This window comes from Rattus rattus, chromosome 5 (genome assembly GCF_011064425.1).
Source record: "Rattus rattus isolate New Zealand chromosome 5, Rrattus_CSIRO_v1, whole genome shotgun sequence".
Taxonomy (NCBI): Eukaryota; Metazoa; Chordata; class Mammalia; order Rodentia; family Muridae; genus Rattus; species Rattus rattus.
This window is the reverse complement of record NC_046158.1, coordinates 2,254,645-2,278,859: the sequence shown is the minus strand read 5'-3', so window position 1 is coordinate 2,278,859 and position 24,215 is coordinate 2,254,645. Positions and strand designations below refer to the sequence as shown.

At 46.9% G+C, this 24,215-nt stretch overlaps 1 protein-coding gene across 4 annotated transcripts in view; it reads right to left on the bottom strand.

Annotated features, from left to right (window-relative positions):
- Ralgps1 (Ral GEF with PH domain and SH3 binding motif 1) overlaps positions 1-13,836 on the bottom strand; it is a 234,415-nt gene extending 220,579 nt beyond the window's left edge. For all 4 annotated transcript variants that reach the window (XM_032902701.1, XM_032902700.1, XM_032902704.1 and 1 more), the window contains exon 1: positions 13,630-13,836. The gene's annotated coding sequence lies outside the window, so the exon portion shown is untranslated. The remainder of the gene's footprint in view (positions 1-13,629) is intronic.
- Between the last annotated feature and the right edge of the window lie 10,379 nt (positions 13,837-24,215).

Genomic DNA, 24,215 nt, shown 5'->3' with positions numbered 1-24,215 from the left:
ACTTCATGCTCTGCCTTCTTTCAAGAGTTATTTCAGGCTCTGTTTTACAGTCACAGTCCTGGAATGGCTCCACCCCGCTGGTCCTTTTCCATTGTCATGCCTTAGCATGCCTGCTATCAGATTCACCCCCAGGAACAGAGTTAGTGTGGGTGGAGCAAAAGCTACACATAAAAGGTGGGTGCTGGACTACCCGAAACGGGTACCAGTAACAATCAGATGTCAATCAAACTTGGCTAGATACTGATCACTCCTCCGGCCACTGCTCCTTCCCCACAACTGGATCGCAGTGCTCCACTGACCCCAAGCAGTTCCACTGTGAATGAACTCTGTCAGCACGGTATTCTTCCTCTGAAAGGTTCTTAGGCAAGGGATCACAATATGTCTTCCTTTAAAATGGAAATTTCACCTAGAGGTTAGGTGTTGGAACATCTTATTTTGTCTGGTTCACGAGGAGGCTTATAACCTGCAGAATGGCGTCTTTCTCTGGTTTAAATTGAGGACTCCTTTTAAACCCCCTGACCTGGCCTCCAGCTTAAGCACTACAGAGGACACACGCTGGCCCTCCTCATCCAAACACCTCAATGTTCTTCCTCCTGGTCTAGAATGCTTGGCAACCATGGGCACCACTATTCACTTCTGATGCTGGCATGTGTGATTTCCTTTTAATGTCCTTTGGTCAGCATGTTATTTCTTCCCACCTCCTCTCTCAACTTTCAGAGCACCTCTGACTTCCCCAAGAAAACAAGAAGGCAGATGACGAGACACCCGTTTACTGGGCAGACATACTGGGCTGAGTCTTCTTGGTGCATCTCCCTAGCGTTAGTTTTTCTGCCTTTACTACCTGACCATTCTTTGTTTGCTGGCTTGCTTGTTTTGAGATAGTCTCTCACTGTAGCCCAGGTTGGCCTCAAAGGTCTTGGGTTAGATGGAAAAACTTAGATGGAAAGACTAGAGCTCTAGCAGCCATCTTAGGTCTGAGCTCTAGTAGCCTCAGACTTGGAAAGAACTTGGATCTCTGACCCAGCATGCTCCTTACCTATTTTGAGCCAAGAACCTTATAACTTCTCACATCTAAAGAAGAAACTTGTATCTCATATCTTTGTTTTTGTGGAGTTTTGTTTGTTTGTTTGGTTGGTTGGTTGGTTGGTTGGGTTGGCTTGGGTTGGTTTTGGTATTTGGAGACAGGCTTTCTCTGTGTAGCACTCCCTGGGTGTCCTCATTCCATAGGCCAGGCTGGCCTCAAACTCACAAAGATCTGCCTGCCTCTGTCTCCTGAGTATTGGGTTAATGGCATACATGACCCCCTTAATTCCTCCCAAAGCCCCCCTTCCCCAGCTTCTCTTATGTTTATAACACTTGTACCCCAACTGTGGTGGTTTGAATAGGAATGGCCCCCACAGACTCACATTTTCTGAATATTTGGCCCATAGGAAGTGTCATTATTGGGGCTGGAGAGATGGCTCAGTGGTTAAGAGCACTGACTATTCTTCCAGAGGTCCTGAGTTCAAATCCCAGTACCCACATGGTGGCTCACAACCATCTGTAATGAGATCTGGTGCCCTCTTCTTGTGTGTCTGAAGACAGCTACAGTGTACTTATATAATAAATAAATCTATTTTAAAAAATTAAAAAAAAAAAAAAAGAAGTGTCACTATTAGGAGGCGTGGCTTTGTTAGAGTAGGTGTGGCTTTGTAGGAGGAAGTGCCTCCTTAGATCTTTGAAGCCAGATCTAGTGGCTCAGTCTCTTCCTGCTGCCCATGATCCAGATGTAGCACTCTCAGCTCCTCCAGCACCGAGTGTGCTTGCATGCCACCATGCTTCCTGCCATGACGATAACAGACTGAACCTCTGACTTAGCCATAATTAGTGAGCCAGCCCTAATTAAATGTTTTCTTTTGTAAGAGTTGCTGTGGTCATGGTGTCTCTTGACAGCAGCAAAACCCTAAGACACCGACCCAGAGTAACAGTTAAATGAGAAAATGGCTTACAGTAGCTCCAGCCATTTGTCGCTTAGCCTTGACACCCACTCCCCTAGATTTAGAACCACAATCAGACGTCTCTGAGGGCATCTGCAGATGAGTTTAACTGAGGAGGAAAGTGGCAGCCCCATCCTATGGCCTGGACCAGCTTTCACCTCTCTGCTCCATACCATGACCACGGCCTCTCATTCCCACTGTCACGGTTTCCCTGTCGTGGTGGACTGTATCCCAAAGTATCTACAGAGATAGCCAATGTAAGCCATTCGTGCCCCATCAACAAAGTCTAGCACAGTTTTTACACGTATCAAACAATCAAACACACTAAAAGGAACAGGAATCTTCTGTAGGAGTCTTCTGTACAAATGAGGATGCTTTCACTACAGAAAGGCTAGCCAGACTCAAAATGGCCAAACCCCAGTTCACTACCTTCTTCCTCCCCACCTACTATTCCTTTCAAATTCCATTTTCTCAGTTACTGAACCCACCCACCACCATCTCCTGTCAACAGAGCAAAAGACAGACATTAGCTTCCTTCCTCACCACGGCACTGTGCAAGGGTCTACTACCTCAGTTTCATAAAACAGCCACCCACGGCCAGGATCTGTACACTACAGCAGGGTCAGCAGTGACAGGGCTTCAACCAGCCTCCATCCATCTCAGGACAGGGACTCACTATCCACTGGGCACTCTCAAGCCCCCTTCCACCCAACTCCTCCTCCCAGTGCCTCATCCAATGACACACTAAATACACACACTGGCCTGACCAACATACCAGCTCCCAGACTTCTGTGTGGCTGCCCAAATGCACCTCCTACCCACTTCCTGCACCCAGAAAGCTGAAACCTTTCTCTAAGACCTAAAGTTTTATGTGGTCCTATGAGCTTCCGTCTCTACTGTGTAGCCTCCCCCAACACTGTTCTGTCCTCATTTAATGTCTCCTGACTATCAAGACCACAGGGTCCCCAGGGCAGTGACACAGTGTAAAGCTCAGTTACATGCTTCATAGATTAGCACATCATGATTAAAAACCAGTAATGAGCTCAAGGTGTCCTCGAATACCCTCAAGAAGAAGGGGGCAGCCAGTCTTCCAAGAAGCAGAAAGAAGGCTAGCTGCTCTCCTGACGCCAGAGAAACAACAGCTCAGAAATCAATGCTCAGCAGACAGCTGGAAAGCCCAGAAACCAAGTTCCACAGCTAGGACAGAACATGGCAGAGGTTGCTAGCTCAGTCCAAGCAATACCATTTCCTGGGACTAGCATTCATCTCTCCCTTGTTCTCAACACTAGCCACATGGACATCCCCCTGCTTGCAGCTCTTAAGTGCTGGATGATAGACATGTGTCACCACACTGGGCTGTAGTTAATATTTTACATGCAGATTTGTTACTGCTTCATGCTCAAGCATTTAATGTTTGTACAAGACAGAGCAGGACTGTTTTCACTGCACCACAGGCAGCATAGTGCCGGCACTCACTAGTCCAACAAGGACAGGCCAAGTAGACAGACAGATGGACAGACAGGTCTGGCAGGACAGGGAAAATGGAGTGGCAAGGCTGCCCTCTGCCTTCAGCTGCAGGTATAGTCTGACCCCTCCAGCTCATCTCCACAGGCATCCAATCTTGAGCTTCCTGACTCAGAAGGATGCATAGACACCAGGAAACCCCTCAAGGGAGATTCTGGCTCCACATTGGGTGATTTGTCTTTCCAAACTACAAGCTGTTCCTCCCCATCTCAGGAGCATCACTGGGCATGCTGGTAAACCGGGTTCAAGGCTCTCCCAAGACCAAGAGGTTCCCTCCTTACAACAGCCCAGAACCAAGATGGAACTGGAGACCAGAAACACTGTAGCCACTGTCACCAGGCTAGACAGCGGAGCCTCACACCTGGTCAGGGCTTAGCCCTGCTCCCTTGTAGTCACAATGACGACTCAGTTTCAGAGTCTGTCATCTGACATAAACCCTTAACCACTGACATGCTTTATTAGCAGTCATGTATGACCTCCTGGCAGCTGTTGCAAGATTGCTATAGTCACACGGATTTGCTCACATGACTGAGAAAACAGGACAACTGAGCATGAAAGCTGGACGAAGTCTCTGCCCCTGTCTGGGACGGGAGGAAGCTTGGTCCTCCAGACTGACAGGCCACCTGATGAGCACAGAGGCCATGGGTGCTGGGTACAAAGGTGCTGAGAGATAAGGCACATAAGAAAGTGAAGTAAGGTCAGCAAGGAGGCCACATACCAACCAGCAAACCACCTCATCAACTTCCCACACAACCCAAATCTTAACTCTGGTCATCAGGCACCAAGCACACACGCCGATGATCACTATCTCAGTACTGACCAAAAAGTAAGGTTTCACTGGTCCGAAGACACTGAGTTGAACTGAACTCCCGGAATCCAATGAGGGGAAGTTAAGTCCGTAAGTCAAGCAAACTCAGAATAGGTACCTCTGTCCATGCAGCTCCATTGCCTCAGCTCACCTGAGACTCCACAAGGCGAGTATCCGACCTCACTCTAAGGTGTCTAGGGGTCAAAAGGCACCTACAGAGGCAAAAGAACCCCAACTCTCTCATAGCCTCAGCCCGGATAATGGACCTCTCTGAGCTTCCACTGCCTTCAGTGAATGACTCCTACCCTGCTCGATAACTGCCACCGAGACACCGAGCACTCTGAAGTACTCCAGTATCATATGATGGAAGGAACCTCTGAAGCAACAACCTTCTATTTTATGGAGTCACATTAGTCCACTTTCTTCAACAGTTCATTCCTTGCTCATTCACCCTTCAGATACCCACACAACAGCTGCTTATCTAAAGAGCTTAGCGTCTGGTTGGTTGGTTGGTTGGTTGGTTTGTTTGTTTGTTTGGAGACAGGGTTTACCTGTGTAGCCCTGACTGTCCTAGAATTTACTCTGTTGACCAGGTTGGCCTTGAACTCAAAGATCTGCCTGCCCCTGCCTCCAGAGAGCTGGGATTACGCTAGCTCATTTTTCAGTTCTGTAACTGAAAGTCATCCTAGGACAAAGAAATACCCAGAAAAAAAAAAAGAAAAGGAAGAAGTGAAGGAAGGAGGGGAGAAGCTACAGAGAAAACAGAGCAAAGGAAATGGTTAAAACAGCCAGTCACTAATTCTGCGTAACACTTTATTACCACAAAGAAGAGAAACAAGTTCTGAATTTATTAACTTGTTTTTCATAAATATTTAATTCAAAAGTGTACTAACTGGGGTTGGGGATTTAGCTCAGTGGTAGAGCACTTGCCTAGCAAGCGCAAGGCCCTGGGTTCAATCCCCAGCTCCAAAAAAAAAAAAAAAAAAAAAAAAAAAAAAGTGTACTAACTGAACTCCCTTGTCCCACTTACCAAAATCCACAAGAGTGGGTAAGAATTATCAGACCCAATAGACGTGGCCTTAACAGATGCTGGTTGTTGCTCCTCCCTTCCCAAATAAGGTCCTTCCCAAGAAACCTGCCATTGTCAAGGCCAAGCATTTCCTTCTGATTGCCCAGGGCTGCAGAGACTCTCTGTGGTTAAGAGCTGCTCTTCCAGCGGAAGTGGGCTCAGTTCCTAGTACCCACATGGTGGCTCACAACCGCCTCTAACTCCATTTCCAGGGGGTATGATGCCCTATGCCAGCCTCCAGGGACACACACACACACACACACACACACAAGAATGTTACATTCACAGTCTGGAATCATATAACAATGAAACAGGAAGGACCAGGACCACAAACCTCCAGGACAGGCCCAGCCCAGTGTCTCTCTCCCTCTCTAGCACCATCCGTCCTCTTGAGATCAAGGCCTGCATCTGCCTAGCAAATACAGAAAGAGGCTGCACCTTCCTGGCTGTACTGGGCAGCCCCATTGCCAGCTCATCTGAGCTTCAAGACATTCTTTGATCATGAGTCACACAGCTTTCACATATGATCATCGGTAGTCCCCAAAAGGCATCTCAGAAACCATAACCATGATGAAGAGAGTCTCGTCCTAGCACACGTTACTCTTGAGCAAGCCTTTTGCCAAGTGCTGGTCTGTGTCATCTCTTGGAAACATCACGAGGGCCAGGCAGAGGGAGGCATTCTCCACACAAATGAGAAAACAGAGATAGGAGCACTTCCTGGAGGTCATGAGCGCAAGAGCAGTGCAAACACTGTGCCTCAAGCACACCCCTCAGTCTCTCTGATGCTAGCTCAGGAAATAAACTTCCCCGAAAGGGCAGATGAGCACAGAAGAGCAGAAGAGTGTGGGAACTGGGTCTCTGCTCTCCTCAGTGCAGATGAGACAAGCTCACCTAGTAGCCCCTGGGAAAAGCTCAGGGTTATCCATCTGTGCTCAGGTAAGCAGGGTGTTCTCCATGATTCTGGGTCTTACCACTTCCTTTAAGAAGAGGGGAGACCAGCTCACAAGCCTGGGAGGAGCATCCTCAGGATAGCTGGAGGCCATCGCTAAGACCAGAAGAAAGTCAGAGAGGCACTCCTTAGTGCTCCTCCAGACAGCTTCCTCCCAGGCACCGCGCTAAGTGCTCCTCTGTACCCCACTCCAAACCCCAACTTGGAGAATAACCTTCTTACAAGGAAGGGAAGACACTTGCTATGGGTGACACAGGTTGTCTGTTATAATGTTAACCCAGGTTAGCCTACTCCAGAGCCTGAATCTGCTCAGCCATTTCATGTTGTTATATATTTGGATGTTTTGTCTGCATGCATATGTACCACGCGTGCCCGGTGCCCTTGGAGGCCAGATAAGCGCATAGGACTCCTTGGAACTGGAGTTAAAGATGGTTGTGAGCAGCCATGTAGGTGCTGGGAACTGAAACCAGGCCCTCTGAGCTGAACTGCTGAGCCATCTCTCCAGCTCCTTGCTCAGCCATTTCATTCCATGGCTTCTGCAGTAGTTAATCACCTCCATTTATCTTTATCTTCCATGTGCAATAAAGGGCAGGGCAGGACTGAATCATCCCCATGTGTCTATTGTCCAGTACAGCATGTAGCCCATAGCAGGAGCCTCAGAGTGGAGAGTGAATGCTCACCTGGAGAAAGATCAATGAGTGTCCACAATGACAGTTAAGGAAGTACCTCCTGTGAGCCCTGCAGATCCAATCGATGCTCTCTTGGCCTTGTCAAAGTTCACAGTACAGAGACAGCTCAGTCATTAGGAGAACTTGCTGCTCTTCCAGAGGACCAGAATCAGTTTCAAGCACTACTATGAGGGTGCATAACCACTTGTGAGTCCAGATCCAGGGAATCTGATACCCTCACTTCTACACTCCACTGCACTTACACAGTACACAAAAACTCATACAGACACACACATAGATAAATAGATCGATCAATAGACAGACAGACAGACAGATTTTTTAAAATCTACAGGCCACCTAGTCATCTCCTTAGGCCTCCTTCCTCCAGCCCAGCTACTGGCAGGCTGAGAACAGAGGAGACAGAAATACATGTCAGCAATATGACCAGCCCATCTTCAGGCCTATTGTTCTCCCAGCTCTGCCCACTCTAAAGACTCCACAGGGTGACCACTGCAGCCACACCTGCAGCCATGGATCTGTCTTTGGATTAACACTTGGGAATTTGGATAGAGTCCAGAGACAGAAAAACCATAGGCAACCATGTTTGGGACATGACTCATCTGAAGAGAGGTCTACTATGCCATCGCCCAAGAAGCCTATTCTGGGCAGAGCCTGGGACTCAGCAGCAAGCAGACTTTCTGAGAGCGCTGAGAAACACAGGCCTAACGCCATACATGCAATACCTCAATGCATGGCTGATCACAGTATGCACAGAAGGACAGTGAAGAACTGAGTAGCTTTCACAAAGGAGGAAACATGAAGCCAGGTGGTAGTATGCACACCTTTAATCCCAGCACTCGGGAGGCAGAGGCAAGCTGATCTCTGAGTTTGAGGCAGCCTGTTTTACAGAGTAAGTTCCAGGACAGCTAGGATTATAAAAAAAAATTCTGTTTCGAAAAAAAAAAAAAAAAAAAAAAAAAAAAAGCAAAAAGGAGGGAAAATGGAGGCTGGGGAGACCCCTCCCCAAATTACCCAGGGAAGTCATTGTTCCCTGCTCATCCCTACTACTGGGCACTTTGCTCTGTACCTATCAACTGGAGTATGTCTCTCCACACAACCCGTGAACATGCAAAGGCCACAGGTCTGTATGCCAGCACATTATGTCTCCACGCTCACCTTTGACTCCCAGTGAGCGTCTGCTGGCAAGGAGTGGAGTCCGCCTGGGGCTGTAAGCCACAGCAGCCTAGTGGCTCCAGGCACCCATAAGACCTGCCACCATGCATGCTTTGCAAGCATGATGTCTTCTCCTCTCACAAAGCCCAAGACAGATCTGATTATCATCACCCAGGACCAGTAAGTAAACTGCCCCATGTCATACAGCAAGGAAGTGCCACAGCTCAACTCAAATCACAGGCTAAATGGAAAATCAGTTTCAATTCCAGTGAGCAAATCCCCTTTCCTTTCTCTTTCAGTTCTCTGTCTCACATCCAAGTACATGGGCTGCCCTTTAACCTATTGTTCACTGGGACCAGAGCCATTTCATCCCTAGAGAAGAAAAAGGGACATCTCTTGTTAGTCTTCCAAACAATGACTACTAGCCAGGAAAGCGTAAACACCATGGGGGTGGGGAGATAAAGAACAGTGCTTACACTATCAGAGCAATTCTAGGTACCAGCTGGAGCAGTCCCCACAGTTGGAAACTTTTCCAGACTAGAGTCAACGGATACACAAAGGGGGTGGGGGTATGTATAGACTGCTGCAAGAGAAAGAATATAGAATAAACAACCGGTCACAGCAGCCTCCTCCAAGGAAAGGACTAGGAACTGCCAGCTTGAGGCAAGACAGACACCTAACATCTGAGCCCCTACTTGCTTAAAGTAATCCCTGTAATTTTAGTTTAAGCCTGTGAGATAAAAGTTTTAAAGCACTATTTAAAAGAACTGACTGAGAAGGAGGAAGGCTATATGAACAAACACGCGTGAGCGCTGTGTGCACTTAAGACTGTGAAGAACTGAAAGGTAGCCTTGCTCTCTCTCTTTCTCTCTCTCTTTTTAAGTAGTTCATTGAGAATTTCACATGGTGGGTTTTCATCATATTCACCCCCAACTCCTCCCAGACCCACCCCTTCCCTACCCACCTAACTCTGTGTCCCCTCTGTTATTGCTCTAAGTCCAGCTTGTGCTGTTTATATATTCTTGGATATATGGGGTTGTACTGGAGCTTGAAAAACGTACCAAGGATTACACATAAAGGAAACTGACTCACGGCCCTGAGCCAGAGGTGAGACTTCGTGCCCACCTCTCTTTCCCATGCTGGAATCTGGTCTGGCTTAGGCTTGCACAGGTCTTCTGCATATTGTCACAACTGCTAGAGTTCCTATGTGCAGCTGCCCTGCTGTGTCTGGAAAAGTGTTTCCTCCTAGTCATTCGCCACTGTGGCTCTTACAGTCTTTCCATCCCCTCTTCCTCGTTAATGATCCTGGAGCCTTAGGAGGAGGGATGTGACACAGATGTCCCATCTAGGGCTGAGCATTCACCATCTCTTCTTCTCTGCACCTTAACAAGTGTGGATCTCTGTGTTAATTGCCATCTACTGTAAGAAGCAACTTGTCTGATGAGGGCTGAAGGATGCTCTTCTCAACAGGTGGAATGACAGGTATTAGTTCTTACCTGGGGCACATGACCTATCTAGCCACAGGTTCTCGGCCCATAATGGTTCCAGATATTGGTCATCATGTGAAGCGGGTCTTAAATCCAATCAGGAAAGGATGGGTTATTCCCACGACATTCATGCCAGCAGTGTACCAGTGGGCGTGTCCTGCCAGGCCAGGCACTGTAGTTCACAGGGTTCCTAGCTGGTAAGATTTTTTTTTAATTTTTTTTTTAAAATTTATTATGTATACAGCGTTGCACCTGCATGTACACGTGCAGGCCAGAAGAAGGTACCAGATCTCATTATAGATGGTTGTGAGCCACCATGTGGTTGCTGGGAACTGAACCCATGACCTCTGGATGAGCAGACAGCGCTCTTAACCTCTGAGCCATCTCTCCAGCCCCCTAGCTGGTAAGATTAATGATCACTTTCCTCCTCTGGTGAGTGTCCCAGCCCTATGAAGCTGGCCAATGGGAATAAAGCTTGCAGCTCAGTTTCTCTGTGGCCTATGATTTAGTTATGTGGCTTCTTCAGCAATGGGGTCTTACCATCAAGTTCTGAGCACAGGCAGGAGCACTGGCAAGAGCCTGTAATGTTTGAGGGGCTAAAGAATCTCACTAACTAAAAGAGGCAACTGAGTCCTGGAACTGAACTCTCTGTTAGTCTGTGGCACCCAGTGGAGTATTAGTACCCTGTTATAGAGTAACCCTATTTTAGCTTGTGTATAGTCTATGTGTCTGTATTCTTCCATGTATAGATAGTTTCTACAGCAGTAGGTCTCCATGACTTTGTCATTTGTCCCTCTCTGTATCCTCTCCCCTCAACTTAACTCTTCCATAGTTTTTGCCTTTCATGTTGAAGCTTACAAATCCCACTACAACACTGTGATATTATTTTCTTTGTTCAAGACCAGGTCTCATTATGGGTTTAAAAGCACAGAGATCTGAATGCTGGGATTAAAGACATCTGCCACTATATCTGTCTGTGACATTCTTGTGCAACGGACCAAACACATGCTGGAGGCACAGCAAGCAGGTGAGACAACCAGACTAACTTCCTAGAGAATGTCCTTCATCTGCTCCTTCAACAAAGATTTGGTGACTCCCTACCAGTTGCCAACAGGAGCAATACTGCTCTGTTTTATTTTCTGAAGCAGGCCGTTGTGAGCTGCCTGATATGAGTGCTGGGAACAGAACTCAGGTCCTCGGAAGAGCAGCAAGTGTCCTAACCACTGAGCCACCTGTTCAGTCCCTAGACAGATATTTTTAAAGAAGTAAACCATGGGTCACTGACTTCTGTCTCCCTGCTTTTCTGAAAAATGTTAAGATTTTCAGCTTGCCAAGCAGGGGCCAGAGTTAGCTAGCACTCCTAGGGATCACACGGTCTAGCACTATCCCCCCCTCAGGAGAGGAAGGAGACTGGTTTGAGGTTATATAAGAGGCAGAGGCCTCAGAATTCCTGGTCCTCATCTCCTTGTGCCCATGCTGCTCTGAGTAACCAATGTTGACAGCCGGACAGCAGGGGGTGGGGCAGGGAGAGACAGGTCCCAAGACTGGGTACCATGTAACTACAGTACCTTCAGACAGCTGCTTGACTCTTCACAAGAAATTTACAGGGGAAATCAGGCTTGTTCTTAATGCTTACAGCTAAGGGAACCAAAACTCTGAGAAAGCAAAAAGCTGATGTTAGGTCACAGCAGAAGGAACAGTGGGAGGCTTCAAGCCAATCGCTGTAAGGGACAGGCTGGGGACAGATCACAACAGTTTTCTATTAATGATGTTGCCCTAATAATAAATTAAAAAGCCAATTATGAAAAAAATAAAGTCAGTTACGGGGCAAGTGAAAGGGCTCAGAGGTTAAAGGTGCCTACTACCAAGCCTGAGTTTGATACCTGGAACCCATATGACAGAAGCAGAGACTAAACTCCCCACACGTTATCCTCTGACCCCCACATGCACACTGTTATATACACACACAAAAATACATAAATGTAATAAAAACATTTTTGAGAAAGAAAGAAAAACCAAACATCCAGTTTTCTGATAAGTGTTCTTCCTGTCAACCACCAAGCTTGGGGCTTCATTTTACCACAAAGGGCAGGAGAAGAGTGGTCCCTAAGAGTCACATAGCTTCTGCCAAGACAAGATGGGACAACTCACAGATGCTGCTTCTAGACCTAGCACCTGCTGCACAAGTGCTCCCCCAACAAGAGCGGATCCTGAGACATCTCCATGATGTCACTGGATCACCAAAGCCAATGGTGGCAAGGGGAGCCAGCATTATGGCATCTGGTCCCCAAAAGTCCCAGACTTCTAAATGAAGACAAATGAAAGCTAGCAAAGAAGTTTCTGCACCTTGTATTCGGTCCATATAACACAGGGTGAAGTATTACAGGTTAGATTGGTCAAGTACTAGTGAGGAAACACAAGGTACCCGGAGGGCACACACAGATAAAGGGTACTTCTGGAACACAGTGGCCCTATCAGAGCTCTCCCTTCTGTATCCATAAACACTTAATGAAGGTCCACTGTGCTTTTCATTCTAAAGTCTTCCTTCTGAAACATGACAGAATCAAGTTGGTAGTGGGAGCATTCCATAGGGCTGCATTATAAGCCTAACCCATCAGCAAAGAGTCCATAATGGGGACTACAGGTCTACAGGTCAGCCAAAAACTTAAACACACTTCACTTTCCATTGATCATGGCTCCCCAGGACTACATTCCTGCCAAAACTTCACAGGGAGTACCATAATCTAAATAAAACACCTCTAGTTTGGTTGGAGAAGGGAGTTCCCCAACACAAACCTGATTCAAACTTTCAAGAAAGAGGACTAAATTCAGTTCTGGACAAGTAATTCCCCCTCTGGCCCCTGGAAGGTCACAATTAGGTACCAGGGACGGTCATTTTGCAAACAACAAAACACTCAAAAAAACAAAAATAACTCCCACGTGTCTGTCCCAGCTCCAAAAAGCTGAGTTCTTGCTCTCATTCCGCCTCTTCCCCCTCACCACGCTGCCTTTTCTATCTTTTTGAAACCAGCACTGTCAAGATCTGCATGGGCACCTGCTACCAGGAGTCAACAATCCAGAACTCTTTCGAGCATTGCAACAACGACTACTCTTAAGGAGCACCCAGTTTCCAACAGCTAATCAGCCAATGAAACCCATCCACCCAGAAATCCAGCCAAGCTCCTTCAACAGCAACAGGGGAGAAAAGAAACAAAAACAAAAACAAAAGCGGTTCGCCCCACTTAGAGCTCAGCTTGGCACAGGAAAGCAGTCGGCCTATTAACGAGGGCAGCTGCGATCCTAGTGCGACTCAGCAAAGACACAGGCTGCCCTGGCCGGCCCCTCTAAGAGACAACCATGGATGCCTTCAGAGCCCGCAGAAAACCCAAAACCCAAAGACAGAGGAGAGAGTAGCTTCTCTCTTCGCCTGGAAGGGTCCCACTCACCCTTGGGCTACTCCTCACCTGCAGCCCTGCTTCTGGACTTGCCAATGATCCTCAGCCCCGCCCCCTGCCTCCTCCCGCCCCTATTGGGTTTCCCCAGCTGCACCTGTGCTATTCCCTAGACTCCCTGCAGCCCCTCCCATTGCCGCCACATGCCCCGCCCCTCACACCTGAGCCCTTTCCGCGCCGCTAACCTACACAGATTCTCTTTCTTGTCCCAGGGCCCGAACCCCCGTCAGACCCCACGCCTCGCGCCAAGTCTCCGCCCCCACGCCAAGGCCCCGCCCCCAGTCCCTCAGGCCGCGGGACCCGCCTCCCGCACCTGCGCCCTTTTCCCCCGCCGCCATCTCCCCCCACCCACAAGCTGTCATTCGCGCCCCTGGGACCCGAGCCGGCCATGGTCCCGCCCTCCTCGAGCCCAGGTCCCGCCCCGCCCCCTCAGGCCCGGGATCTCGCCCCGCCCCCCCGCACCTGCAGCGGCCGGCGCCCAGGGCCCCGCCCCGCCAGCCGCTCCTCTCACTGCCTCTCTCACCACTGTAGTCCGGGCTGGTCACCTTGACGAGGGCCGCAGTGACTGCCGCGGCTTCTTCATGGCCCTGCGAGAGGCCCAGCGGCAGCGGCGCCTTCGTTCCGAGACCGGGGCCGGGCCGAGCTGGGTTGAGGTTGAGCCAGGCGCAAGCTTGAAACGCGGGGCCGACGCGGGAGCCCAGCCGGTGCCCAGCCGCAGTAGGAACCGTCCACTCCTGGGCCTGAACGGCGGCCGGCTCAACCAATCGGCGCGCGGCACCCTGCCGGGACTCTCCAACCAGCTTGTCGTAGGGGCGGAGACACGCAAATGAACCGGCTGGTTGCACCAGTGCGCAGCCGCTGCAGCAGCGGTCCCCCACCGGCCGCGGCCTGCGCTTGGGTCTGGCAGACGCTCAGGCTAGCGAGGATGCTCCGCTGCTCTCATCGGGCTCAGCCGCCCGCCACGCCCACCCCCTGCCTAGAAATAGACTCAGTCTACAAACATCCTTCAGGCCTCACCCAGTGTACCTCTTAAATTCCTACCTAGAGTTTATCGTTTTCAACAAAAAATGGCTTTGTGAGCAAGGCATCATCACCTTAGTTCCTATTCTTCACAAACATCCAAAGGTTTCTTTATGTGATTCTAAATCTGTCAAATTGACCATCACAATCCAGTAACACTTCGAGGTCCTTGGGGCTGATTCTTGTTTTTCACAACAGGTAAAAGTTAGGCCTGAAGAGGGTCTTGCCCAAGACCATACCATTCAAAACGGGGAGGATGGACCTGGAAGCTGTCTTCCTGCACCCAGACCCTTTTGTAGCTGGGCCAGGCAAATGCAGTGAGCAGAGGTTAAGACATCTAGCTTAAAGGCAGAGATAGTAAGTTACAAAGACTGTGGAAGCCAGGGGGTGGCTGTGAGGGCCTAAAGTTGGAACCATGGCAAAATTCTGTTATGCCTACCAGAGAATGGAGGTAGGATGCTTCTTAGACGTATAGACAGAATCATCACTTTGATAACATTGTAATTTGTGGTGCTGTGGTGGTGCTTATGGAAAGATTTAGATACTGAACTATTCAAAAGAAGAGGGAGGAGAAAAACAATAGAGTCAGCAGAAATTAAACCACTTTAAGTGTGAGGTGAGGGAATGGGGGGGTCTCTGAGGCAAAGTCTGCCATTTGGCATGAAGTACACAGTGATGCCAGAAGTTTAGTCTTAACTGTTTCCCTCAGATAAAACAAGAGATGCAGAGTGTGGGGGTTCTTTTGGAAGATTCTGAATCCAGAGATGTGCAGGGTGAGAGCTAAGTGCAAGCTTGAGGAAGCTTGGGGAGATGGCTCTGAAAGGTAATAATGTTTGATGGGCACACATAAAGTCGAGTGCTCAGAATACACATAGAAAGATGGGCATATTGAAGAGGTGCCTGCTACCCTGATGCTTAGGGTATGGGAGATGGAAACAGGAGACATGCTGTGAGTTGCTGGCTGGCAGATTCAGTGGGAGACCCTGTCTCAAGGGAATGAATGGAGACTGTAAAGCAGGACACTTGGCATCTTCCTCTGGCCTCTGCATGAGCGTGCATCACCTGCCCATATACACACTGCATACAATAGAAAAATGAAGTACTATAGTTATATATATATATATATATTATAATTATTATTATAAGGCTTAGAGGGACTTGCCGCCTTACACCAAGGCCTGGCTATACCAGCAGCTAGCTGTGTGCACCCGTGCAAGTTACTTTTGCATACCTCGGTTTCTTTGTTGCAGATGATTGCTGAGGAGGCTGGAGAGCTCGCTTAGTAGTACATAGTGCTCTGGTAAAGGACCCAGGTTCAGTTCCTAGCACCTATATCAGGCATCTCACAACTGCCTATAATTCCAGCCTCAAGTTGATCAGTCACCTCTGGCATCCACCTCCACAGGAACCTGAATTTGTGTGCACATACCCAGACATTCACATGTACACAAGCACACAGGTTTTTTTAATATTTATTTATTTTATGTATATGAGTACACTGTAGCTATCTTTAGACACACCAGAACAGATTCGGTTGGGAGTGACCATGTGGTTGCTTGGGAATTGAACTCAGGACCTCTGGAAGAATAGCCAGTGCTCTTAACCGCTGAGCCATCTCTCCAGTCCTGCACACACAGTTTTTAAAGGTGATTTTAAAATATTTTTAAAAGAATGAATATCTTACCAGGTGATGGTGGTTAACAGCACATGCCCTTAATCCCAGTACACGGAAGGCAGGTAGATCTCCTCAAGTTTGAGGCCAGCCTGGTCTACAGAATGAGTTCTAAGACACCCAGGACACCCAGAGAAATTCTGTCTTATGTTTTTGGTTGTGAGCCTAATCTTTAATGACTGAGTCATTTCTCCAGCCCGAGAAACGCTGTGTTGAAAAACCATAAAAAACAAAACAAAACAAAACCAGACAGGCTGTTGGAAGAGTGAGCAGAATAGGTGAAGGAGGGCCTGGCCCCTCGCAGGAGCTCAGTACGCCTTAGCTACCACTAGTGTGCCTGTGCCTTTGTGCACACACAGGCATTAAGCCCAGTATTTGAGATATACACATGCTAACGACCTCAGGTGGTTAATCTTGACTGTCAACTTGACAGATTTAGAAACACAGAAAGAAACCTCTGGGCACGTTTGCGAAGGATTTCCTAGACTGTTTCTACTGAGGTGGAAAGGCCCAGCCTGAGTGTGGGTGACTCACTAGCCTGGGCTCCAGGCTGACTGAAACAGAGAACAGAGGCTGACAACGAAACCTGTCACCCTCTGCTTCCGGACTGTAATGCAATGTCACCAGCTGCCTCCTGCTCCAGCCACCAGGCCTTTCCTGCCATGACAGACTGAGCCTTTAAACTGTGAGTCCAAACAAACCCTTCCTCTCCTAAGCTGTTTTTATCAGGTGACTCATTGCAGCCGAATAAGTAATGAATAGAACAGCTTTATGAGAGAACCAGCAGTGCCCCTGGGCTGTGGGATGCTACAGAAGCCCTCCACAAAAGCACTCCCTCAATGCTGTGCTCAGTGCCATGCCCGCTTTCTTTGATGGCATGAAGAATTGAAGTTCAGACTAACTGGATGAGGATGTTACACTTAGCCAAAGAGGTAGAGGGAATATACACCAAAATTACTGGGAATAGCTGGTCCGGGCTGGCTGGTGCCACAGGGTTAACCCTGGGACTACATTCCCAGGGTGCTTCATCAAGAACTTGAAAAGGACCTGGTGAGTGGATTTGAGAATATTCTGAGGGCATGGAATATAACACTCTAATAAGACTCCCGGCAACAATGGTGGGTCTCAGAGGGATAGGGAATGTGGCAGTCAATTCTCAGTGAAGAGGAAACCTCAACTGTCTTTCTTACACCCTGGCAGACGGTAGATACAGGCATGCTGTAGTTAATATACAGGCAGTCAGTCCTTCATGCAGATTGCAGTTCTCTACTGTGGAGTGGCCTGCTCAGAAAGCATTATCTCTAACCCCAAACAAAATGGACACTCGTGGGCATGTGCAGAACAACCAAACTAAGTCAAAGTCTAAGTTCCCAGCTGAGTTCAAAATTACGGCATGCAAGGCTGGAAAGATAGCTTGGTGGTTACGAGCACTGGCTGCCCATGAAAAGGACTTGGCTTGGGTTCCCAGGCCCCACAAAGTGACTCAGAGCCATTTAAGTCCAGTTCCAGGAGATCTGATCCCCTCTTCTGGTCTCCTGAGCACCCAGCGTACATATGATGTACAAACATACATACAGTCAAACATACACATTAAAAATCTTTTTTTCGGGCTGGAGAGATGGCTCAGTAGTTAAGAGCACTGACTGCTCTTCCAGAGGTCCTGAGTTAAAAATCAAAGCAACCACACGGTGGCTCACAACCATCTGTAATGGGATCTGATGTCCTCTTACTCATATATAATAAATAAATCTTTTTTCATGGTGGTCTGCCTTCTTGTCTCAGCTCTCAGCACTAATTGCCCTTCTCCATTTGTTGCTGACTTTTGCATCTTTGTGCTTTTCTGGTGACCTCACTGTGTCAAGTGGTCCCTAGACATGCTGCCCCAACTAACTGCTTATCTTAATTTCTGTTAAACTGCTTGCTTGCACAAAACTTACCCTTACAGCTGCTGAGAAAGATAACTGGAAGTTGATTTTGCCTTTGAAAGCCCTTTGCTTTAAATGCTTAATGCTACACTTGGGCCCTGAATACTTGAATATAGTCTCAGCTGTTTAGAATAAAGATACTCAGTTGGCTACAGACTGTATATAAAGTGGTCTTCTCTGGTGGACTCCCTGAAATCCTACTTGTGGTTTCTAAGCATTGCAGGCTGTAAAATACCTTACTGAGAAAGTAACTGTGTTAGAGAAAGTATACATAATGCTGTTGGTTGAGATAGCTAGATGATAGATGATTAATAGATGTGATTGATGGGTTCGGTCCCCAGCTCCAAAAAAAAGAACCAAAAAAAAAAAAAATAGATGTGATTGATAGGTGATAGGTGGACAATGATAGGTGGTAGCTAGATTGTATAATTGATATAATTGATATTATGATAGAAATAAGATAGATAGAAAATAGATAGATAGATAGATGAGATAGATAGATATTGACATATCATTGAAAGGGTCTTCCCCACACCCAAAAAAAACCAAAAAAAAATTATGCAAGATGTTGGTTAACTGACAAGAATGTTATAGCCAGGAACTCAATTCTATTTTCCTCTCTTGGCACAAGAGTCCAATATTTTTAGTTTTACAACAATAGGACATAACTACTATAAAAGAAAGAACTACCCTTCTCATTGGCATAATAATAATTAGTAACCTATCCAACAAGAAATGCAGGTAAATGTAGTTCTCAGACTGACTTCCTCTACCACCATTTGGTTTTTCTTTTTTGTTTAAGGTTTATTTATTTATTATATATAAGTACACTGTGGCTGTCTTCAGACACACCAGAAGAGGGCATCAGATCTCATTACAGATGGTTGTGATTGTGGGATGTGGTTGCTGGGATTTGAACTCAGGACCTCTAGGAAGAGCAGTCAGTGCTCTTAACCACTGAACCATCTCTTCAGCCCCTCATTTGGTTCTTCAAGGCAGGATTTCTCTGTGAAACACTAGCTGTCCTTAACTCACTCTGTAGAGCAGGCTGGCTTCAAACTCAGAAATCTGCCTGCCTCTGCCTCCTGAGTTCTAGGATTAAAAGTGTGTGCTGCTGTACCCAACTCAGACTGACTTTTAAATTCTGCATTGCATGGTACAGTAAAAAAGGAACATGTCCTCGATCTATGAGACAATTAATCACAATAGGTGGAACTATTTGATGCTTTAGAAAAAAAAACAGTTGCCCTAAAGTCTACGTGTGTGTATGTACTATGTATAGAGGCCAGAGGCCAATAACAAGCATCTTCTTAATCACTCTCCACTTTATGGTCTGTGGTAGTTTGACAGTAATTGACCCACAAAGACCTATAGGGAATGGCACTATTAGGAGGTGAGGCCTTGTTGGAGTAGGTAAGACCATGTTAAACAGTCTCCTTCTGTTTACAGATAAAGATGTAGAACTCTCAGTACTTTTCTCCAGCACCATGTCTATCAGAATGACCCAGCTAACTGCTTATTTTAACTTCTGTTAAACTGCTTGCTTGCACAAAACTTGACCCCTCTCCCTAACAGGAGGTGGGGGTTGCCTTTAAAAATCCTTTGCTTTAAATGCTTGGTGCTACACTTGGGTCTGAATGTATTCTCAGCTGTTTAAAATAAAGACATTAGTTGGCTATCAACTGTGTATGAGTGCTCTTCTCTGGTGTGTTCCTTTTAATGCCAAGGAGCCATCTGTCTCTGCTTCCCCGATGTTGGAATTACAGATATGTATCATCATGCCCAGCTTTTTATGTTGGAGATATGAACTCAGGTCCTCGTGCTTATACTTAAGCTTTCTCCTGAATCCTTATAATATAGTTTCATGTGTATGTGTGCTGGAATTGAACCCTGGGCTTTGTGCATGCTAAGTAGCCTCCTCTCCTATTGAGTCACACCCCCATCCTCTATAAGTATTTAGTCTACTTTTAAGGAAATGTATCTATTTCATATGCAGCACTAGGACCTCATTGCCCAAGAAACATAACTGAAGAGGCAACTCTGGTTTCTAGAACTGAAGGTGCAAAGAGTCTGAACTTAGAAGTTCAGAACAGAAATCCCAGACCTTTGAGAAGGGCACACTTCCAACTGTTGTTGGTACTAGTAGGGAAATGACTCTGGTTCTGGGAGTAGAAAGAAAGGGGGTACTAGAAACAATTGTTGCTGCCAGAACATAGTTCTGTGCACTACTGACACTAGGAGAAATAACAGAAAACAAGAGCAAAGTCCCCTGTTGTAACTCAACGGTAAAGCACTTGTCTAGTATGAACACTTGCCTACCTCTGAGTTCAGTCCTCATCTTCAGAAAGATATCACTGTTCATAATTTTTTTCCTAATTAAAGTTGTCTATGATATTTTTGTTTTGTTTTGTTTGGGTTTTTTGGAGGGTTGGTTTTGTTTTTTGTTTCCGAGAAGGGATTTCTCTGTGTATTCCTGCAGTCCTAGAACCCACTCTGTAAGGCAGGTTGAACTCAAACTCAGAGATCCACCTGCCTCTGCCTCCCAAATGCTGGGATTAAAGGTGAACACCACCACTGCCTGGCCTTTAACGTTGAATTTTAATCCTTTAGCCAGTCACATTAAGAAAAACAGAAAAGGGGGGTTGGGGATTTAGCTCAGTGGTAGAGCGCTTGCCTAGCAACCGTAAGGCCCTGGGTTCGGTCCCCAGCTCCAAAAAAAAAAAAAAAAAAGAAAAACAGAAAAGGCCAGCAAGGTAGCTCAGAGGGTAAAGTGCATGCCGCCACATGATTGGAGTTTGATACCCACATGATGGAAAGAGAGAACTGACTCCTGAAAGCTGCTCTCTGCTGCTGATGTTCCTTCCCTGGGTTCCTAGTGACACACAGAGGTGTGATTCCTAGGGAATTCACTCCGGGGAACCAATGAGTTTATATCATGCTTTCTTCCAGAGCAATGAGTGAGGGGTTGTGGGCAGAAGCATGAAAGACATCAAAGTAGCCCTTCCAGAAGCTCTGTACCCAGCATAGATGATGACTGGATGATGACTTCACCGGGGCCATTCCGATGGAAACCCTTTCTGAAATGAGCGGAGGAAGTCCGGAGTGGGTGAAGTCTGAGTGAATGGGTATTGTTGACATGGGCACAGCCATGTCAAGAACATGAGGCCTTGGGCCCCACAGGAACTGGCAAAGCCATTTCCCACATGGGTTTTCCCAGGCTCAAGGCTTTCCTCAGGGGTCTGAGTGTGGATGAGCGGACAGTATTTGCAAAGTCTAACAACCGTAACTTCATCCTCCTCCCAAATGTTTATGGCCTGAGGGACCCCACCTGACCCCTCCTGACCCCACCTGACCCACCTGACCCCACCTGACCCCACCTGACCCCACCTGACCCCACCTGACCCCACCTGACCCCACCTGACCCCACCTCTTCTATACATGTGCTTGTGTATCTCTCTCTTTCTTCATTCCCTCACTGCCCCTAGTCAGGATTCGAGGGCTCAAGCCTGGAGGATGCAGAACCTCCCCACCCGTGTGCTCTGGCCCATCCCTGGACTACTAAGGCAGAACTGCACACCACTGAAGGAATGGCTGGAGACTCAGGTGAGAGTCCCATGATCTTTTCCTCCCACTCCTCCTAGGAGGGAACATCAACAGTTAACAAGCCCAGGTATGATGATCGTTTGCAAGCAAGCCTAGCTGAACTCCTGAAGATGGCAACGATATGACTCAGAAGACAGTCCTGTACAACAACCTCTTACTTCCACCTGGCCATCACTACATGTACACACCCGCACATACACATAGATACACAATAAATAACTAAAAATAATTTTAAAACATTTAAAGACAGAAAAGAGGAATAGCACACACCTTTAACCTCAGCACTTAAGAGGCAGAGGCAGGCAGATCTCTGAGTTTGAGCCAGCCTGGTCTACAGAGAGAATTCCAGGACAGCCAGGGCTACACAGAGAAACCCTGTCTCAAAGAACCAAAATGATGATGATGATGATGATGATGATAACGACGATGGTGATAATGTTGACAGAAAAGGAAATTATTTGTATCTAAAGGTAGTGATTTAATTATGATCTAACCCTTATGTGAAGGCTTGAGGCAACATCACTGTTAGCCTAGGCTAGCAACAAGACAAAGTGTTTAAGCAGCACTACTAGGTAACTGGACAATCTATGAAACCAGCATCATCTGGCATCCTATAAAACAAGACTATTAAATATACAGATCCTTAATTGCTATAGGCATGGGAGTATGTTTCATTTATAATGAAATGCATTTATGAACTCAAAAGAATAAGACATAACTTCAGCTGCTCAACTTTATTTGTCCTACTTTCTGAGACAAAGAATTATAGACAAAAAAAAATCCCTTAATGTACACACACACACACACACACACACACACACACACACACACACACACACACAGTGTTCTTGAATGGCTCCAGGGATTGACCTAACTGGGGCATCAAGGAAATAAAGAAAGGACAGGTACAGGGTTGGGGATTTAGCTCAGTGGTAGAGCGCTTGCCTAGCAAAAGCGCCAAAGGCCCTGGGTTCGGTCCCCAGCTCCGAAAAAAAAAAAAAAAAAAAAAAAAAAAAGGACAGGTACATGGACACAAAATAGCTGGGATCAGGTTGGCTGGGCTCTCTGATAGAGAAGCTACAGCACCCTGGAAGCTCAGCGTGTTTATTATATACAGTTGAATAGGGAGACAGGGTTCATTAAACTGGAGTTAACTGAACAAGGAGTCCAATTTAGCTAACCTTGATAGCAGCAGTCTCTGTAGGAGAGCAGTCTTCGGGCCGTAAACATGAGAGAGTGGAGAGTGCTTTGTATACACTGTCTACAACCACACTTGCACCAAAGGAAGGTTGTGCCTTCCCTCTGAGCCTCACAATGCAGAAAAAAAATATTTGCCATTGTGGGGGGTTTGACTATGCTTAGCCTAGGGAATGACAATCTATTAGGAGGTATGCCATGGTAGGGGAGTCTTTGAGACCCTCCTCCTAGCTGCCTGGGAGATAGTCAGCCCTCTCCTGGCTACAATTGGATCAATAAGTAGAACTCTCAGCTCCCTCAGCACCTTGTCTGCCTGGACACTGCCATGCTTCCCGCCTTAATAATAATAGACTGAGCCTCTGAACCTGTAAGACAACACTAATTAGACGTTGTCTTTTATAAGAGTTGCCTTGCTCATGGTGTCTCTCCTAGCAATGGAAACTCTAACTAAAACAGAAGTTGGTACCAAGAGTAGAGTATTGCTGTGAAAGGCCTGACCATGTTTTTGTTTGGAGGAATGTGGATTTGGGGACTTTGGATTTGGAAAGCAGTGGAAGGCTTTAAGTGGAGCGCTCAATGGGCCATCCTACTAGGAATATGGAAGACACTGGTGCTGGCGGTGATTTGAACTGTGGGGGCCTGGTTCAAGAGGTTTCAGAGGAGAATAATATTTGTATGCGGTCCAGAGACTGTTTTTGTGATATTTTTGGTGGAGAATGTGTCTGCTTTTTATCCTTATCTGAAGGGTCTGCCTGAGGCTAAGGCTAAGGTGAAGGGATTTAATTATATTGACAAAGTAAGTCTCAGAAATGCCCAGAATAGACTTTGTCCTCTGGCTGACTCTTATGAAGAGCATTTTGATGAAAAGGAGCAAGCTTAGAAAGGAAAAATACAAAATGTATGATCCAGGTAATAAAAGGATTCAAGGAAGTGAAATGGAGCTGAATCCTGTGTTCAAGGAGATAAACAGATAAACGGAGTAGTGATCTTGGATCCCACCAACCTAAACCTATTGTTTATGCCTTCCTAGTTGACCAAGAAACAGTTATGTCGTGATAGGTGTTATCATCTGGTTGTTTTCAGTTGAACTTCTATCTGGAATGAACTACAATCCAGAAATGGAAAACATAGGCTTTCGATCCAGATCTTGGGGACTAGTGACCATGAAAAACTTAGGTCCAGGCACGGAAGTACATGACTTTAATCCCAGGAGACAGAGGTAAGCAGGTATCTGAGTTCAAGGCTAGTCTAGTACAGAGCTCAAGTCCAGGCATAACGGTACATGCCTTTAATCCCAGGACATGGAACCATGCAGATCTCTGAATTCTAGGTCAATCTACAGAGCAAGTTCTAGGACAGCCAAGCTTAGGCAGTGAAGGAGTTGGAAATCAGAAAGCTGGTGGTAGTGTGGTAGAACAAGGGGGTCATTTTCCAGTTTCAGCAAGCAGCAATTTTTTTTTTTAGATTAATTTTATGTGAGTACACTGTTGCTGTCTCAGACACCAGAAGAGGGCATCAGATCTCATGACAGGTGGTTGTGAGCCACCATGTGGTTGCTGGGAATTGAACTCAGGACCTCTGAAAGAGCAGTCAGTGCTCTTACCGCTGAGCCATCTCTCCAGCTCCAAGCAGCAATATTTTAAAGCTTCGGCCATGTGGCTCTCTGGCTTTAGAGTCAAGAATAGAAGGGAT